The sequence below is a fragment of the Brachyhypopomus gauderio genome, unplaced genomic scaffold (genome assembly GCF_052324685.1).
Source record: "Brachyhypopomus gauderio isolate BG-103 unplaced genomic scaffold, BGAUD_0.2 sc137, whole genome shotgun sequence".
NCBI classification, from domain to species: domain Eukaryota; kingdom Metazoa; phylum Chordata; class Actinopteri; order Gymnotiformes; family Hypopomidae; genus Brachyhypopomus; species Brachyhypopomus gauderio.
In genome coordinates this window covers 45,311-64,045 of record NW_027506958.1, presented here as the reverse complement: position 1 = coordinate 64,045, position 18,735 = coordinate 45,311, and the positions used below count along the sequence as shown (strand labels likewise).

At 43.7% G+C, this 18,735-nt stretch overlaps 1 long non-coding RNA gene across 1 annotated transcript; it reads right to left on the bottom strand.

The window, feature by feature from the left end:
* Window positions 1-14,857: 14,857 nt before the first annotated feature.
* Window positions 14,858-15,905, bottom strand: LOC143500199 (uncharacterized). The gene is made up of 3 exons (XR_013126724.1): window positions 15,894-15,905; window positions 15,263-15,298; window positions 14,858-15,112 (listed from the first exon to the last, which is right to left on the bottom strand). It is a non-coding gene; the product is annotated as an uncharacterized LOC143500199 (long non-coding RNA).
* Between the last annotated feature and the right edge of the window lie 2,830 nt (window positions 15,906-18,735).

Here is an 18,735-nt window from a genome sequence, read left to right as displayed (position 1 = left end):
AAACTACACCTACACACAAACACACACACACACACACACACACACACACACACACACACACACACACACACACACACACACACACACACACACACACACACACACACACACACACACACACACACACACACACTTTGTACTGAGTGGCAGCTACCAGCAGCAAGCTGTGACAGGAGAGGCAGAGTCAAATATAACACTCATACTAGCATGTATTCTATAAAGGTAGCAAGCTCCACTAGAGGAGAAGAAAAGGTCAGCATTTAGTCTACTAGCCTACTAGGGTGTTGGTAATCTGGGATTACAGAGATCCCTGTCTATTCCTGTGTAACCCCTTAATGCAACATAGAGGAAATCTGACATTTTATCCACTTTCACAAGTGTTTAGCTGAATTGTTTTACAGAAAACTAATTTGTCACTTTTTGTCTGCCTTTCAGCATCGGCCTGTGTAAAAGTGTATGCTTTACTCCTTTAACATCCTTGTACATGGAGCTGGAAGAAGGCAGCCATGCGTTTGAATGCTGAGTCATTATGGTCTGCTGTCCTTTAATATAAAACCTTATTCATCTAATCCATCTATCCATCTAATTTAATCCATCACTCACTTTCAGAAGTTAGTTAAACGTTTCATATTAGCAACCATTCTTGATATTCATTCCTTTTTCATCCTAGACTTAATCATGATGTTTGAGGTTAATTGGTTCTTTAATTATCCCATCAGAATAAAACTGATTAAAAAATAAGACATTTTTTGATGTTTCACATTCCATAAAGAAGAAAACAATAAAACAATGTTTGAACACAGATCCTGATGTAATTCTAAAATGTTCTGATGTGTTTTTATGCCTTTACCCTGAGAAGGTTTTAATAACAGATCACTGCTTTCTGACCTTTGACTAAGACCCAGCTGTGTGGAGACTCTCCTCCCTCGGGGTGTTTACAGTGGTAGAGACCCTCGTCTGACTTTGAAACTTTATGGGTCATCATCTCTCCTGTAGTCTGATTTAGGATAAGTAATCCATTCTTATAGAAATCAGCACTGAGGTTTGAGGATTATGTGAGGGAATATAAACAGCGTAGAGTCAGATTATCTCCCTCGGTTACAACATGGACAGGGCTGTCCAGGATTACTTTACCATCTAGAACAGAAAAATACCAGATATTTACAGTGAGAATGATTCCAGCAAGAAAGATTCAATAGTAACATTTGATTTGTCATTATTGGGATTGTTGGGATATTTTTTCTTGACCCAGATAGGCCCCAACACTGCCCCGATGAACCGATTGGTTTTGACTGAATTACCCAAGCAAAGTCTTAACACCAAAAGTTCTTTTAGATTAATTTATATGGAATATAATTGAATACGATATAGTCAAAGTATACGTGGTACAAACTCTCCAGTGCACTGGTGCTAGTTGCCTAGAACTCTACCTAACCCAAGTGGATCTCAGCAGCGTCCAAGCAAAAAGTCCTCGTGCTGGGCGATGTCCTCCCTTTCATACCTCATCTCTAAGTTTCGATTCTTCTCTAAGTTTCCATATCTGCCCCCACCTTTGCTACTCTTCCTTAGAGCCCCCCCTGCTCTTCACTAGCCGTCCATCTCCTTATCTCAAACTGCTTGTTTTGCAGCTTACACTGAATAGGCCCATTCTATTCTCCTCAAGGCCATTGAGGCCTTCTCACTTCTGCTCTTCCACAGTCTTTCAGGAAAACATTAAGTTTAAACATTAAGTTATTCACCTTTAAATTTCTTTTTTTCAACATTCCCCCTTTTAGACCAAAACATTGGTCTTGTCAGGGCTGGCTCGGATGCCGTGCCGTCTACATCCACAAGGGGCACCCGAGCCAGTCCTAGACTCCGGCAACGCAATCAGCAATGATCTGTCTCACCTGTTGCCATGGCTTCTTAAGGAAGCCAGTGGAGACAGATCATTGCTGATTCGTTGTGGTTATGCCGTTACGCTCTCAGCCTCTCTCTTACTCTGTTTTGCAGCGTTTGCCTCTTTAGGTGTCTCGCCACCTATCTCTCTTCTCTGTCTTTTTTCAAGTCCTCTCCTGCGTCCCTTACTGACCTCCCTCAAGTTTTCCTCAACCTGTTTACCTTCCTATCCCGTTGCTGTTTGTATGGGAAGGGTTTTTTGTTTGAATAGCCTTTTTGCTATTAGTCAGCTCCTTCCCCTGACGTCCTTGTTTTTGCCTTATTTCTTTTTACGCGTTGAGCAGTCCGTGTTTATTCAGGCGCTCCTTTTAGTTCTGTTATTTATTGTGGCACTTGGTTCCACCTCTCTCTCGCTCTCTCTAACACGGTGTGTGCGTCCCTACCACCGTCGTTACAGAACGAATCAGCCAGTGACATGGAACCAGCCGCTTCTAACGAAGCAGCAGAACTAAGGGCAGCCCTCTCCCAGCAGGGTCAGTTGTTAGGCAGCCATGACCAGGTCCTCCGCCAGATCATGGATCAGCTCAACAACGTGACCACTGCCATTCGGGCTTTAAGTAACCCGTCTCCCGCTCATCGGGATCCGCCTCCCGCAAGCCCAGCCGAACCCGCAGCAGCCCCGCGGCACTTCGAGCCTACTCTCCCCGCCCCGGCTCGCTATTCAGGGGATCCTGAAGGGTGTAGGGGTTTTCTACTACAGTGTTCGCTTGTATTCGAACAGCAACCTCTACGCTTCCCTACCGAACGCGCAAAAATAGCATACGTGATAGCCTTACTTACAGACAAAGCCCTGGCTTGGGCAACCCCGGTATGGGAAAAACAGAACGAAGTTTGTGCTACTTACGATAGCTTCTCCCGGGCCATGAAAGGAGCCTTCTACCATCCCTCGTCGGGCGGGGTTGTCGGTCAGCGGCTTCTGCGTCTCAAGCAGGGAAAGCGGTCCGTAGCAGAGTACTCCATAGAGTTTCGCACGTTGGCAGCCGAAAGTGGTTGGGGTTCGGACTCCCTCATGTCCGTGTTTTTGGAAGGGCTAACGGAGGAGTTGAAGGACGAACTAGCTCTCCGCGACCCTCCGTCTGATCTAGAAACGCTGATCAGCCTGACGGTACGGCTCGATAACCGCCAGCGCGAGCGCAAAAACACCAAAAAGCATTTCCATCGCGAAACACCCCGCATGCCTGACGTTGTGCAGTCCGGTGAAACCGATAATCCCAGTAGTGAACCGCAACCCATGCAGCTCGGTCATACACGCCTGTCACGGCAGGAAAGACAGGTGCGTTTACAGGAGGGGCGGTGTCTGTATTGCGGGGGCGGGGGACACCAACGTACCAAATGCCCCGAGCTGCAAAAAAGACACGACCCACCAGTAGACGGGAAGGCTCTGGCGGGTCGTAACACAAGTCCTCCCACAACCGGTTTATCCATCCACGTTTCGTTGTCGTGGCATAAAACGCAGGAAAAGCGCCTTATGGCTTTTGTTGATTCTGGTGCCGCGGCAAATTTTATCGACAGCTCTTTAGCGCAGGAATTACAAATCCCTCTGGTTCGCCTTGAAAAACCCCTCGCTGTCGCCGCGGTGGACGGCCGCGCCCTTATCTCCGGCGGTATCGACCGCCAAACCATACCGCTGGAGATGCACGTCGGGGAGCACTTTGAGTTAGTCACCCTATATGTCATCAGCGCCCCTCACATGCCGCTCATACTAGGGTTTCCATGGCTGCAACGACACAACCCTGACATAGACTGGCTCTCGCGCAGTATCGGGTCTTGGGGTGCTATGTGCAAAAACACATGTCGTAAGAGCCTCCCTGCTTCTTCTGCTGAAAAGCCGGTCGAGATCGTTGACCTGTCCTCTGTCCCTGCTGAATACCACGACCTCCAAGCGGTGTTCAGCAAAAAGAAGGCCAGTTTTCTTCCGCCTCACAGGTCTTACGACATCGCCATTGACCTACTTCCCGGGTCTAGTCCTCCTAGGGGTCGTCTCTTCTCTTTGGCCGCCCCCGAGCGAAGAGCCATGGAAACGTACATCCAGGAGGCGTTAGCCGCTGGGTTCATACGGCCCTCCACGTCTCCAGCCGGTGCTGGTTTTTTCTTTGTCGGCAAGAAAGATGGTGGGTTGAGGCCATGCATTGATTACAGGGGTCTCAATAAGATCACTGTCAAAGACCGTCACCCCCTGCCACTTATGTCAACGGCCTTTGAGGCACTCCAACAAGCTACCATTTTCACTAAGCTAGACCTTCGGAGTGCCTACAACCTAGTGAGGGTCAGAGAGGGGGATGAGTGGAAGACAGCCTTCATCACACCATCGGGTCACTACGAGTACCTTGTGATGCCGTTTGGTCTGATGAACGCCCCGGCTGTCTTCCAGAGACTTATTAATGAGGTGTTGCGTGAGGCTCTCGACCGGTACGCCTTCGTGTATCTTGACTACATCCTTATTTACAGTAGTTCACGGTCTGAGCACGTCAAACACGTCAGGAGGGTTCTCCAACTTCTGTTGGAGAACCACCTGTTCGTTAAATTAGAAAAATCCCTGTTTCACGTCCAGGAGGTGGCCTTTTTGGGCTACAGAATAGCCCAAAACGTTCTTGCTATGGATCCTGCTAAGATCAGAGCAGTCGCCGACTGGCCCACTCCCACATCGCTTCGTTTGGTTCAACGGTTCTTGGGGTTTGCTAATTTCTACCGTCGCTTTATTAAGAACTACAGCACTCTGGCTGGTCCCCTCATTGCGCTTACCAAGAAAACCCCGGGTCCCTTTGTCTGGTCTCCTGCTGCCCAGGAGTCTTTTGATAAGCTCAAGGAGCGGTTCACCTCGGCACCTGTTCTGTGCATGCCTAACCCTGACCTACCGTTTGTGGTGGAAGTCGATGCGTCTGACTACGGGGTTGGGGCCGTCCTTTCCCAGAGAACGGGTATGCCACTTAAGCTCCACCCTTGTGCTTATTACTCACACCGTATGTCTCCTGCCGAGCGTAATTACGATGTGGGTGATAAGGAACTCTTGGCTGTAAAGCTAGCCCTGGAAGAATGGCGGCATTGGCTGGAGGGGGCCAAGCACCCGTTTCTTGTGTGGACAGACCACAAGAACTTGGCCTACCTCCAGCAAGCCAAGAGGCTCAATCCCCGTCAGGCCAGGTGGTCGCTTTTCTTTGGGCGCTTCGAGTTTACCCTCTCCTATCGCCCAGGGACTAAAAACGTTAAGCCCGATGCTCTCTCTCGTCAATGGGAGACACCCCCCGACTCCACCGAGCCCGGTACGGTCATTCCCGCCTCCAAAATCGTTGCGCCCATTCAATGGGAGGTCGAGACTGCCGTTAAACGGGCGTTAGCAGCCGATCCTGGCCCAGGTGGTGAGCCATCGGGTCGTCTCTTTGTCCACCCTAACCTGCGAAAGAAGGTCATGGAATGGGGTCACAACTCACCCTTTGCTGCGCATCCTGGCTCTCGTCGTACGGCAGAACTTATTCATAGACGGTTTTGGTGGCCGGGGATTGATAAGGACGTTAGCGACTTCGTTTCGACCTGTGCCACGTGCGTACAAAATAAAACGACCCACTCTAAGCCCTCGGGTCTTCTTCGCCCCCTGCCTATTCCATCCAGGCCCTGGACTCACGCCTCTTTAGACTTTGTTACGGGGTTGCCACCCTCCCGTGGCAACACTACCATATTAGTTATCGTGGACAGGTTCTCCAAGGTAGCTAGGTTCGTAGCCCTCCCCAAGCTCCCGTCTGCCAAAGAGACCGCCTCGCTCTTCCTGCACCACATTGTCAGGCATTTTGGGTTCCCCGTCGACGTGGTTTCCGATCGTGGGCCGCAATTCACTAGCCGGTTTTGGGGGGCTTTTCTGGGTCTGCTGAACGCCAAGGCCAGTCTGTCCTCGGGTTTCCATCCCCAAACCAACGGTCAGACCGAGAGGACCAATCAGGACCTGGAGCAGACTCTCAGGTGCCTGGCATCCTCCAACCCCTCCTCCTGGGCTGACCAGCTCCTCTGGGCCGAATACGCCCACAACACCCTATGGCACTCTGCCCTCGGGATGTCACCTTTTGAGTGTCTCTATGGCTATGCCCCTCCTATGTTTGCTGACCAGGAGGACGAGGTGGCGGTTCCGGGTGCCCGTGCCTTGGTGCGGCGGTGCCGGTTGGCGTGGAGTAAGGCCCGTAGGGCCCTTCTGTCTGCCTCAGCCGGTTACCGTCGCAACGCTGACAAGCACCGTCTTCCGGCTTTGTCTTTCCGCCCCGGGCAGCGGGTCTGGCTTTCCGCCAAGGATCTGCCGGTCCGTGGTGGAACCAAGAAGCTGGCCCCTCGGTTCCTGGGTCCCTTCAAGGTGGACAGGCGGATCAATCCCGTCTCTTACCGGCTGCTGCTCCCTCCTTCCATGAGGGTCCATCCGGTGTTCCACGTCTCGCGTCTCCGCCCTGTTTTATGTCACATGCCCCGTGCTCCGGCCCCGCCGCCTCCCCGCATGGTTGACGGCGGTCCGGTGTACACCGTTTCTCGGTTGTTGGATCACCGCCGTGTTCGTGGTCGGGACCAGTACCTCGTTGACTGGGCGGGTTACGGGCCCGAGGAACGGTCATGGGTCCCCGCCTCTCGGGTTGTCGACCGCTCTCTTATTCGTGACTTCCATCGTGACAGGGCTGTCGCTCTGGGCCCGCGGGGTCTCGGGCCTAGAGGGGGGGGCTCTGTCAGGGCTGGCTCGGATGCCGTGCCGTCTACATCCACAAGGGGCACCCGAGCCAGTCCTAGACTCCGGCAACGCAATCAGCAATGATCTGTCTCACCTGTTGCCATGGCTTCTTAAGGAAGCCAGTGGAGACAGATCATTGCTGATTCGTTGTGGTTATGCCGTTACGCTCTCAGCCTCTCTCTTACTCTGTTTTGCAGCGTTTGCCTCTTTAGGTGTCTCGCCACCTATCTCTCTTCTCTGTCTTTTTTCAAGTCCTCTCCTGCGTCCCTTACTGACCTCCCTCAAGTTTTCCTCAACCTGTTTACCTTCCTATCCCGTTGCTGTTCGTATGGGAAGGGTTTTTTGTTTGAATAGCCTTTTTGCTATTAGTCAGCTCCTTCCCCTGACGTCCTTGTTTTTGCCTTATTTCTTTTTACGCGTTGAGCAGTCCGTGTTTATTCAGGCGCTCCTTTTAGTTCTGTTATTTATTGTGGCACTTGGTTCCACCTCTCTCTCGCTCTCTCTAACACGGTGTGTGCATCCCTACCACCGTCGTTACAGGTCTAACTCTAGTCTAATACAAAATTTTATCTAGCCCAGTGCACTTCTTAAAAGAAAGACAATCATAAAAATCCCTAAATGTGTATACATTCATAGTGTGACTATGTCAGTTAGTACAATGTCTATGTGTTCTTTTATGTGATTTGTGGGTTCTGGATCACTCCCCTGTCGTGGGCCGAGACCTTTCAGACTATTTGGAGATGCCCCCCTTCATCTCCCACGGTCTCGTGACTTGACGTTGTCCCCGAGACCCAGGTCCCGCCTGGTGGGAGATCACCTCGACCCGTTCTAATAATGTGCCCATGTGTCATGCATATTACTTCTTAAACTAGTGGATTGGCTTTCATGTACTGTTGGTTGTGCTCTAATATGTGGTGCGTCTTCATTCTTCATCAGTCGCAGACGCTGCCAATAACTATAAAGCAAGCATAATTAATCAAAAACAAGTTTTTCACACAGAATCGTCTTCTTCGGATGATAGGTCATCATCATCCGCCGTCACCAGTGGCATGGTACATGGCGGTGGGTTCTTCGTGTCCCCCTTCTCGATCACAACACTGCTCAACCTTTGGGCGAGAGCTCTGATACATGTTATACAACATCCACATTTAACAACAATCGTGGTTAATACCAAGGTTATAATCCTTAACGAAAATGAACGAAAGAACGAAAACTGTGACAAGTAATAACAGTAATTAAAATCTTGAAATATTAAGTATATTACAAAAAGTTCACTACAAAAATAGCTCTGTATTTGCAATTGTTGTGTATTTACATACATGGTGTGGCGTCTAAATACTACTATCGGGACAGGGATGCGGGGAGAGATTGTATTCTCCCATGGGGTTGCTCTCATGGAAGTCAGCACTAGTGGTAGTGCCTGTACATAGTCCATGTCCCCCTTTGCGCTAAATGCTTTGGCCAGTTTGGTCTAGTGCAACCATTTCTGCCAGTTGAGCTGAGGCTGGTTGTGGAATCTCTCCTGATTCCACCTCCTCCCACTCTCCTCCACACGCTTGTACCACAGCGTAAGAGGCCTTCAGTTCGTTACCTTGTCTCCAACAACTCCCATCTGAACAGAGCTCCCATGCTCCTGGTTTAGTAATTCTGACCTTGTGCAGTTCTGGTCTGAGCTGAATGTGTCTTTCTGTGGCGTCAGCACAGTCATGTGATGTCCTATCTTCTGCTACTTCAATGTTATCAGTCAGATTCACTAATTTTGACTCAGTATTGTATGTGATGTGTGGCTGTGTGAATATGGCTTTTATCTTATTCTGTTGTGCTCTTGATAAAGAAAAGGCTTGTGAATTTATGAACGCCATTACTCCATGATTGGTGCTGATTATTAGTGGATGACATTACCAAGTGTGCTGTTTTCTCTATTGCTATGGTGAGTCCTGCAATGTATGCTGTGCATGGTCCTGTTCCTATTACTGGTTGATCCAGCTTTGAACTATGAAAAAATTTTCCTGCTTTCTTCACCCTCCCCCTTTTACTGTAAGAGACAATCATTAACAAAATTGTCTCTTACAGAAACATTAAGGTTAATTGTTTTAGTGTAATCTGGTGCTGCTAATTCAGTTGCGCTAGCAAGTGCTTGTTTCAAAGTTATTAAATCCCTCTCTGCCTCAACCATCCAGTCCAGCTCCACTTTCCCGTTACCCAGACCCTTAGACACTGTTAGTTTCCTAAGACTGTGAGCCAAATCACTATAGTTAGGTATATAGCTACGCCAGTAGCCTGTCAGGCCTAATAATGACATAATTTCAGATACTGTTGTGGGCTTTGTCAATGACAATATTGACTGTCTCTGATTTCTTGGGCTTTTAATTATTTCTCTTTTAACAGCTTGAGTAACTCATCTTTCATTAACTCATCTTCTTCTTGCCTTATGGCTTTCTCCACATCACATACCACTGTTGTGGAATTGATGTCATGCAAGTTGAGGTCTTATAATTTATGAATCAGTATTTATTTGATAGCAAGAGAGTTACAAAATATAGAACTATAAATGTGAATTTTGATGTGAAGCTTACACTTCATTTAGTAACTCTGAACTGTCTCTCTCAGTCCAGATTCTTTCTAGTCAAAGTGTGTAAAAAAACTAAGGATGCCTGCTTCCCAGGAGCAGTTATCAGTTTCCCTGGGATTCAACCTTGGGTGCATAGAAATGGATAATCAGTATTATCGCTAACTCTGCTACTGCACAGAAGACTTCAGTCTTGCAGGAAAATATCTTCAATATGGTTACAGTTAGTTACTAATCAGTGCAAGCAGTACTTCACACACAGACTGTGCTATAGTGTCTGCATGGATCTAACATCATTTAAGTATGTGTTCTGACGGTTCAGAGTGTATGGCTAATTTTAACTATTAATGTTATGTATTTATAGTGCTTGAAAAGCACTATATTGTTATTCCTCATACTTCTTCTTATTATTCTTCTCCAAATTTTTCAATTAATTCAACCCAAACCGCTTAATGTACACTCTGTTCCAACTGCGTTTCTGAGGTCTCTGCTCTGACAGGTGTGCTATCTGTTTTTGGAGTCGATTATAGTTTTAGATTTTAATCAAATTTAGTTTAAAAATAAGAAAGCCCCATTAAAATGAATGGTGTAATGTTCATAATTTCAAATATCAACTGCCAGTTAGTGTTCTGGCACGAAAGTGATCAAAACGCTCCTGGATAAACTGCTGTAAAATCCTTACACATTCACCTAGAAGCTCAATTTAAATTTTAAATGGCAGATAAACCTGTCCTTTCTGGCATGCAGAGATATCTTATAATTTGATCAATCAGTTTTAAAGTTATGAGCATTTGTTTGTCACTAAACACAGAAAGCTGCCCCATTAGCTCCCATGTTAATTTCTCTCAATCAGAATTGGCTTTTTTTTGTGTTTAACTTGACATAAATCAGACACTATTTGGTCAAACCACACAAAAATACATCAATCATCAGCAAGCTGTCCTCTCTCACACAAACTCTCCAGTTAAGCGATAAGTTAAATGGGTCCCGAATTACGACCGTTTGTTTGGATGGTCCAAATCACACTTAAGGCAAGACTCTACAGGTGACTAGGTTAAAAATTTTATCCAATAGCAATCACTGTGAAACTACATATATACATACTAACTATATAAAGATATACATTTTGAAATTTAATGGATTTGTATTGGAAACCATTGTTTACTTACTCAAAATCTAATCATATAGTTATCAGCAGTGATATAGATCATCCCCAACGATAGAAAGACAAACAACAGCAAAACAGAACTATGTAATGACTAATTTTAACATCAATAGAACGGAAACACAGCGCACACACTGTGCTCAGGATTGCATTTATGTTTCACGCTGGCGGACATGTCAGATGTTACGGCCTCTGCTTTTGATACTCTGATCATATCAGCTTCATTACATTGACAGTAAGATTGTGCTCTGCAGCCACAACCTCTCCATACTAGTCAGCATGGCAGAATCACATTCACTAAAGGTAGAAATGGCCATACCTGCTGCTGCCTCAACCCTGCATTTACCAATAAAATTAAATGTATAGGATATCACTACCTGTTCATCTCCTCAGGTTTAATTGGTGCATTTATTTTTTACTTTTACATAACATAAAATAGGTATGTGTTTAAAACTTTTATTCATAAAACATTGTATTCATTCACTCTTATTCGTAATTTGTATTAAACTTAATGTTTTGTCCATTCTGCCACTAAATAAAAATCTGTAGTGTAAAAGTAAAACTAACAACAAATTGAAAGTCAGGGCACTTTATTAGTCTGTGGATCAGCTTCTTGTCTCTATCTCAACAGTCACTGATCTCAACCCTGTCCCATACCTGTATTATTTTTGTAAACCTGCATGTCCCAACCCTAACTCATGTGCTAAGAGCATCATTCACACGTTCACTTCAAATGCCACATCTTCCCTAGTTACACCTTGAAGACGCATTGATGTATATAGTTTTGCGGCGTCCATCTCTTTCACACAGACTTCACTCTAAATTCAAACTGCTGCAAAACCCGTGGTCTGATATTAATTTTAAGCCCCGTACCTACACAATTAGGACAAATTAATCCACTAATTAGTTCAAACGCGCTTCACTGTGTGGCGCATCGGTCCGACCCGCTATCTAAAGTCTACTTATTTCTTAAGGACAGCTTACGCATCGATGCACTGCGTGAAAGCATTTCATTATCTAATTGGTTTTTGCAAGTTTTCCCTTACATCTTCTCACAAGTGACAGTTTTTGTCTTTTCTGTGATGCTGTTAAAAGTAATACTTTCGGCGTTTTATATTATAAAGATACTGAAAAGCTAAACCAGGAAATGTAAGTGCATGTGACCACGTGACCCATCTGAACCAATCACGTTCTCAGAAATCGACACCTGCCAACGAGATGTCAGGCTTGCGTTTAAATCACCCTCTTTTCTTTCACGATTGGTTGCTGATAGAAAGGAAATGACCATATTTGAATCAGTTATTCTTGTTCACGAGAAAGAGAGCTTTACAACGATACCCACGATATGTTGTTCATGCTCCGTAATGATGCTAACTTTTCATGAATTTAGAAAAAATCTACAGGCGCATCCAGACAAAGTTTAGATAAATAAACACCTAAATGTTTAACTTGGACATTTTCTTTCCAACATTTTGAAATAATGCATGTTACAGAATCAAAATAGCCTAAAACCTCAAAATTGACCAGTGCATGATAAAACAATGTTCTCGCCTTGAACAAGGATTCTCCAGTCAGTGAGACAGTGAGTGTCTCTGTCCCCCACGCACACACTCGCACATTCATACATCTCTACCATACAAACTCCACACAGACACACACATGCATACTGTACATCTTTCTCGAATACTCACTCACACAGACACACACACAAACATACATACATCTTTCTCACACGCACGTCTATCAAACCCACTACACACAAACACACATACATACTGTTCATCTCTCTCCCACAAACAAAGGCGCCATCAGCCTCTATCTAGGGAGGGGCTGAGGAGAGTCTGCCTTTTTGGTCTCAGACTTTTCTTTGGAGTTAATATTTAGACAATTTTTTCTGAATGTTCTTACATATGGCATAAGTTTCTGCTTTTTCCAGTTGGTTTTTACGCTTCTTTTTTGTCAAAACTCCACTAGTTTCTAATTTTCTTTTCTCTTTATTGATTTGTGTAACTCAGTGCTTCTCAATATGTTCCCAATCCACCTTATACATACCGCGATCGTCCGGGTCTGGCCACAACCCTTCGGATCGCATTTTCTCAAAACACCTTTTAACATACACCACTGTGTCCGATCTCACTTTCGGCACAGCGCGCTTCTCCATAGTATCAACCAAATAATCCTCCAAACTTTTAATATTATCCATGATGTAACTCCAATTTTTCAAACTACACCCAATTCACTTTTGCTTAAATTTATTACTTTATCGTATAGTATTACCTTATTACTTTATCGTCATACTCGCAAGCGCTTTAATTCGCCAGCGCACACACCAAGGACAGACAGACCCAAAGTTACTATCTCCATACTCCAAACAACTCCAGCTCAACAAAGCTCGCGCGAGTTTCACTTCCAGCACTTAAATCGTACATCTAGAGTGTCACAAACCAAATTATAATTTCATGCATGAAAATAATGCAATAATTTTTGTTTTACTCTTTAACCTCTTATGAAATGTTTCTCTTGTGCTTGTGTACACAATGATGAACGTCTTTCTTGGGGGCTCATGCAATTTACTCAGGGGTTCAAATGTCCTCGCATAAGAGGCTCATAGATTTTATCTAGATTTTAAGTTCCTGGAAAGAGGCTTATATTTATTTATTATTCTAAGTCCTCAAACTGAGGCTCATGGGTGTGGTCCTAATTTATAGAACACCTCTTTCTCAAGGCTCATGTGATTTACCAGGTTCTAAGTCCTCCTTCTCTGAAGCTCATATATTTCACGAGATCAAAAAGTCTCTCAAAACAAGACTCATAATGTTTATTACATCGTTGTTTAACAACAATTTATATAGGCCTTTAGTCAGCATAAAACCACACAATACATGGGAATCAACCGAACACTGCAGATTCACACACACACACACACACACACACACACACACACAGCTGCAATTTCACCAACCTCACACGGAATTTTAACAAAACACACGGGGCCCCCAATAATCAAAATGGCGCGTCCTCCGGAATCCACAGGATTCCAGGCTACCTGCCTTAATTAAAATAATAAACTGGCGCGACCTCCGGAATTCGCAGAATTCCAGGCTACCTGCCTTAATTAAAATAATAAACTGGCGCGTCCTCCGGAATTCACAGAATTCCAGGCTACCTGCCTTAATTAAAATAACAAACGGCGCGACCTCCGATTGTTCCAAGAATAATCGGGCTACCTGCCAAATTTACTGCAGTTTACAGGGCGTCCTCCTACGACTTTATGAGTCGTAGGGCAATCCTCCTGTCTATATATCGAGTTTGTAACACGTATACAATTTTAATACTAAATTTACAGAGAGTATTTCGCCTCGACCATTCAGTGACTGAACTTTAATTTCGCCTATGATATATCAGTCAATAGGAGAGAATGGCTCCTTACCTTTTTAACAGGCCGCGCGGCTTAGTTCAGTCACCTCACGGGCGGATTGACCTCCTCTCTCGTCTTAATTGCAGAATTCGACTCCAGTCAAAACCATCCTCTGCTACCATTTGTTGGGATATTTTTTCTTGACCCAGATAGGCCCCAACACTGCCCCGATGAACCGATTGGTTTTGACTGAATTACCCAAGCAAAGTCTTAACACCAAAAGTTCTTTTAGATTAATTTATATGGAATATAATTGAATATGATATAGTCAAAGTATACGTGGTACAAACTCTCCAGTGCACTGGTGCTAGTTGCCTAGAACTCTACCTAACCCAAGTGGATCTCAGCAGCGTCCAAGCAAAAAGTCCTCGTGCTGGGCGATGTCCTCCCTTTCATACCTCATCTCTAAGTTTCGATTCTTCTCTAAGTTTCCATATCTGCCCCCACCTTTGCTACTCTTCCTTAGAGCCCCCCCTGCTCTTCACTAGCCGTCCATCTCCTTATCTCAAACTGCTTGTTTTGCAGCTTACACTGAATAGGCCCATTCTATTCTCCTCAAGGCCATTGAGGCCTTCTCACTTCTGCTCTTCCACAGTCTTTCAGGAAAACATTAAGTTTAAACATTAAGTTATTCACCTTTAAATTTCTTTTTTTCAACAGGATATATAAATCCATCACTGCACATCATTCTGCACTAACTCGGTTTAGGTTTTTTAGGTTGTAGGTTTGTTCCCACCCTTGTTTTGAGCGAGCCCCATTTTACATATATCTTAAAGGCCTCAGCATCTGCAGGTATTTTATTCTCCTCTACAGCAACTGCAGAGAGCTGCGCCCTGTGGAAAATCTGAAACAACCAATTAAACTGCAGCCTCAGATCACCTGCTTGCCAAAAGTTTATGCATCTACATGCGATCTCATTAGACCGGCGCCCCGCACACAGGAAGTGTGCACAATGTAAGCAATTAAATTAAAATTGCTCAGGTTAAAATAGACACATATATGGCATTTTAAGGACTATTTGATTTGTTCTGATTGAATTACAGACATGTACAGCCAGAGATGTACCTATCACTGTAAGAGTCACTTCATTACTCCACTGAGAACCTCCATAGTCACTTCTTCCATAACATTTGTATGTGTGACTTTGCTCTTTTAGGTCCCTTATGATGTAAGAGTTTAAATCAGAAGAGTGAACTGTTTGGCCATTTGTGTCCCAGTGGTATTTCCAGGAGACCCTCCATCCACGAATGAGACATGTGAGTTTGACCTTCTCTCCACTGAATATTTGAGGCCCTGGAGGGTCTGCACTCAGAATGGGGGAAACGTCTGATGCAAAAATCAAACATACATGAGTATTAAACTAAAACCATTCTCTTCTCAATTTCTGAATTTCTCAATCGCAGAATACAACAACATGTTTGGTATCTATACAAGCCAAACATACAAAAAAGTACAAAAATTGTATATAATAATCACCTTGAGCAAGACCAGATTGAGCAAGAGAAAGCATCACTAAAAAGGGAAGAGAAAGAGGAAAGTGAATAATGTGCTTTAGACTCTACAGGAAACATAAGAACAGCCATCCAGTTTATCTAAAACACAGTGAAAGCAAATACAATGTGTAAACAGATAATAAAATACATACAAATTTTTACAAATTCCATCTTGAACAAAATTGAAGCCATGACTCTTCTAGTAATCCACAGGTATGTTATAAGTGTTAAACAGCACTGCGTACACTGACCATCTCTTTACTGGTGGTTCAGAGACACCATCGGGCCTTTCAAAATATTACCACAAAAACATACACTATGCACCATAAAATATATTGCTCAGAACAACCAGGTCTGAAATATCATTGTTGAAATGTCAGCTTGGTTGTTGCTTTAATAATTAAAGCAGAAAAAGATTAAAAGAGATCAAGAATTGGTTTCAAATGTTATAAGGACCACAAGGAACTAAAACCTACTTGTTGAACTTTTCCACATATGTCTAATGTACATGTCTAATACACATGTCTTCAGAATCCACAGATATATTTCAGTAACTTCAGTCACCACCACCTAATGTAATGAAGACCTAATACACATAACAATTATTTACTTACGGAGCAACTGAGAAACTGGCTTGAACTCCATATTGTCACACTGGCTGACTAGCAAAATGTCAAAAAAACTGAATACAGTTTGAGGGCTAAATGGAGAGTTAAGTATATAGACAGAGAGTCACTATACACCACTGGAAATCTGTAATGATACCAAATACCCAAGACACAGAATCCAATTGTGAGAGGTTTGAGCAGGTCCCTCAGGACTCATGCATTGAGTGCATTGGGTGAAACATGCATCTCAAGCAGTTCACATGCTCACATGCCACACCTTGTATATCCCACACACAGATTACTAGGACAACGCCCATCAAGGTGTACCACATTTTTTTTTTACTGTGGATGAAGGCAGGCATGAAGCAATGATCTCTGCTGTGATTCTGATCGCTGCTGTGATTCTGATCTATAGATCTTGACATTTTGAACCTTAATTTATAGCCAGAAATATGAAAAAATGACTAGGTCAACACCTTTTGGCTTATGTTTTAATAGGGTAAAACAAGGTTCTGTGCTTATGAATGAATAAAGACATCACAGTATGCAATAATTTTGCAGACACACAGATGTTATTGGTGTCTTTTAAACATACTGTATTACAGATTATTGATTTATATGAATGCATTTAAACTGTGGCTAAAACCACTAAGAGGCCTCAGGTCAAGGGTGTAAAATGTCATCTCAATTTCTCCTTCTCTTCCAGCTGAATCCTCTCGCCCCCTTGTAGCTCCAAGTTGAAGGCCAGTATTGACCACCAAATGTGACGGGCAGGGTGAGCGAAATAAAATGGAAGAGATCACGCAGAGTCTCAGGGAAAAAGGATGGTTTAATTGAAAAAGTGCGCAAACCAAAACCCGTGAACTGATCCAAATTAAGGATATAATAACCAGCGGTCAACTGGTACAAAGACAAGACATATATAGACAAACAAACGACCCTCAGGTGAGACGGATCCAGGGCCGGCGCCACGGGAGGGCGAATGGGGGCGTCGCCCCCTCAGGCGAGGTGTCCCACCCCCTCAATGTAAAAAATAAGACCCATTTATTTTACAACAATCGTTACACGCACCCCCCCCCCCGCTCAACAACTTACGTTCGCCACCCCCCCCGCTCAACAGCTTACGTTCGCCCCCCGAAATTTTCTGACGCCCCCTCACTGTATATGTTCTGGCGCCGGCCCTGGACGGATCACGGGCTCCGCCCACCCGAGGGACGAACACAACGCAACAATTGACAGGACAGTTGCCGCTGTAGACGGGGGCAACCAGTAGGGGGCCTGCCGTACCGTGACACCAATGTATAACTCCCAACAAGAAGATAACTGTAGTGAACATATTTACCTTGGATCAGTAGCTACCATTATTACGTCTGCTTTATTGCTGAAGCCACTGTGAAATGTTAATGCCTATGTTTAGGCCAATTCATATGCATTTAACATTCCTTGTTTAGGAAGACAAATGTAAAGATCAGCATGCAAAGCATGAGAGCAGTTGAATTTCTCAATATAGAATTGTAATTAAATAATGAATGTACATATTCCTCTTCATTTGTGATTCACAGTGGCTGTGGGTCGCTGTACTGTGTCTGATTGGCTGGTTCTCCACTCTCTGCTCTGCCCACATACACTCCTGTATGATGAAGAGCAGCAGGACTGAGAGTGTATGGCAGGCCGTTTTAACATATAATGGGCTTCGTCTGATTATCTGTAATTACATTCTGGATATCTAAATATTAGTTTTGACAATAACAACTACAATTTGACTATCCGGAATAACAATTCAAGATATGTACATTTGCATTCTACCTAGTAAGAAGAACAATTCAAGATTTCTGCAATTTCAATTTGACGGATCAAACCGGCTTTTAAGATATCTAAAATGACGTCACTGGATTCGTCATTTTATGAGTCACACATATGGCAAGCCGTTTTAGCTTTTATTCCTTTTTTCTTGATATCAGGAATTAAATTAATACATGTGAAAATACAATTTCCACTAGTACAAATTTAATTATTGATATCATAAATTAAATTCATTCAAGTAAGAATTCATTTTTCACTAGTAAAAATGTTATTTCTGCTAGTAAATATTTAATTTCTACTAGTAAGAATTTAATTATTACATGTACAAATTATATTTTTGATATCAACAATATAAATTTTACTAGTGAAAATTATATTTTTGATATCAAGAATAGAATTCTTACTAGTAAAAATTTTATTCTTACTAGTAAAAATTTTATTCCTACATGTAAAAATTTAATTTCTACTAGTAAAAATTTAATTATTACATGTTCTAATGTTAATTAGCTTGATTTGCATGTGGATACAAAGGCGGAGCTAGTTAACGTTGCACTTTTCTTAAAGAGACCACATCAAGTATTGTCTAGTTTTCAAAAAAAAAAAAAAGTAGAGCTTGCTCCTTTCTTCATGGTGTCATACACACAAGATTACTCCTTACTTTAAGTGTGGGCTTAAACTCTTGTAAATTCAGCCAATTTAGGTTTATCACAGATTATGAGGAGAGTCAGACTACTTCATAGGGAAATGTAATGGGGGCTTGCGTGCGTGGAGGTTGCCAGACAACTTGCTACAAGTAGAAAAATCAAAAGCTCTGTTATCTTAAGCGTCAAAATGACCCGCCACCACATTTAACTGAAGAGACTGCATATAACCCCTTATTGATCTTTTTTCAGCATGAAGTTTGATTACTTTTCCTACAGTGTCTCAAAGATTGGACAAAGTGAAGAAAACCTTTGTTAATATTTTCATGAAAGCTGTACAACTCCAGGGTACAAAGATTTTTGTAAGGTCATTTTTGACCCACCAGTCTCATATTCAGGTACAC